A 2,406-nucleotide genomic window follows, 5' to 3' on the forward strand; every position below is an offset into this window, starting at 1 on the left:
GCTGCTCCAACCAGGTTCGCACTGTCCTGACTTGATACAGTTGGGCTTCCTTTCCTGGGCTTCCCTCTACAATGTTGGTTCCTCAGAGATAATTAGTCTATTGCACATTCCCAGTGTATTCCTCCACAGGTTAATTCCTCTTGGTTAGTTTTCTATAAAAAAAACCCCCCATCCTTCCATTAAAAAAATGGTTAAAAACATGCCAGGCCAGGCTAAAACTTTCTACCACGAGGTACTTACTTTCCTGCATGTGCAGTGCTTTTGATCCAGACCAGCTCCCTCAACAACGGCCCTCTGATCCTCTCTGCTTCATGTTGATCAGGTTTTTTTTCGCCCTTTGTTGCACTTGGCATGCAGAAATACCAGCATGCAGCTCTAAACAGCCCAAATCGAGACACTTTTTCTCCTCAGCTCTGCAAAGGAAACCACACATCCCACTTTCTCTCAATTTGTGGTCATGATAGACTGAATGATGAACAGCCCCAGACCCACATGAGTTGTAGCCGCTGCTGACAAAGCAAATCAAGCTTACCCTTATGTGTACAGTTGCCACAAATCCCTTCAGACATTTGAATGTTGGTACTTTTGAACTTTCAATACCATTTGTTTGGAGGAGGAGCAACATGTGAAGTGAAATAAAATAAAAAATAAATAAAAAGTCTGGCACATAATCGTCCTTAAAACCTCAAATTCTCACCAGGCCAGCTGGTTCCCTGTGGTTCCAGTCTTTATGCTAAGCTGGTAATATTTCATATGTAACATATCAGAGTGGTATCTATCTTCTCATCTAACTCTCAACAAAAAAGCGAATAAGTCAATTTTCCAAAATATTCCTTTAACCTTTTGTTTAATAAGAGAGGTTATGTGCACTATCACTGTGGTCAGAAGTGTGCTCTGTTGCACCTGTAAGCACATCCAACAGTGACTTTAGGGTGTATTGGCCACATCCAGTACACTTCCATCACTGTAGCAATGTGCTAACTTTACCACTGGAGGATGACAAAAATACAATTGTCATCTGATATTAAATAACTCTTTAATGAGTGGGTGGAGTTCAGAGTGGTCAGCATTGTTGATGTTTTAAGTTGTCTGGTGCGGGTCACTAGACGGATGTGGGGTCAGATACAGTTCATTACTGCAGAGGTGTTAAACAACAACAAACTCCTCAACTCTGAAACAAGCTCTTCTGGTTTTTTAAAAGGGTCAGTAGATTGAAAAAGATTTTTTTTGCTTCTGTGTCTGAGTTCTAATCAGTGGCAGAACTAGGATTTCTAGGAATGATTAGTCATTTAAATGATTAATTGATGAAATTAATTGGCAACAATTTTCATTATCATTTAATGGTTTAAAAACTTTTTCAAGCTGGTTCCAGCATCTCAAATATAAGGAGTTACATTTCCTTCCTAACATTACATCGAAAATCTTTGTCTATTTGGACAAAACAAGAAATCTGAAGAAATTATCATTGGTTTTAGGAAACTACGCCGGACATTTATTTTTTATAGACTAAAAATGTAATAGATTAATCAAATAAACAGCAGATTAATTGATAATGAAAAATAATGGGAAAAAATGAAAGCTGTAAACTTTTTTAGTTTTATGGTAGAGTAACCCAGGATACCAAAAATCTAAAAAAAAAGAAATACATTCACAATGAGTGACAGAGACATAAGGTTGATGGTAACCAGGATTTTTTAAATGAGTTTTGGAGAGTACCTAAATCCTTTACATGAAGGATGACTTTCAGTGAGTCAGACTCATACATACTTAAAGGTGATATACTTTCACATGTTGTGCTTTACAAAGATCCACATGGTGGTGCTTTTTAATCCAGTTTTGGTTAATTAAAAAAAAAAAAATCTTTTACCAAGTTTGAGATTTCCTGTTAACTACAAACAAGACGGAAAATGCAACCTCATAGCAGTATCTCATCCTCACCATCTCTATCATGTCACCATCTTTTCATCAGTTCTGCACAATAAGTTTTAGAAATGTGGTCATCGGATTGTAGGACCTTCTTGACCCACGTAATCATATACCTCATAAGTTTAGCCATAAAATTCACCAAAATTGGAGCTATGATGCCTAATGAAAACCAGTATTATAAATTGTTTGTTGCATGCTGTTGACCCACTTTGTCTGCATTCTGATGATGTTAATATTAGCAAGAAAACAATAACCACCTTTAATTATAACCATCAACTAGTTGTGTTTGCTTCTTTTCATTGTCTGCTCAGATGATGATGACAATGAAGTTAAAGCAATGACAACATAATAAAAAAAGTGTAATAAATATGAGCATAAAATCTCCAAAACGAAAAGAAAAAAATGCAAATCTATGGAATAGCAACTGATGTTTCAGTATTTATTCATATACACAAATATATACATAACGTATGAGCCATG

Source organism: Thunnus maccoyii, chromosome 10 (assembly GCF_910596095.1).
Source record: "Thunnus maccoyii chromosome 10, fThuMac1.1, whole genome shotgun sequence".
Lineage (NCBI taxonomy): Eukaryota > Metazoa > Chordata > Actinopteri > Scombriformes > Scombridae > Thunnus > Thunnus maccoyii.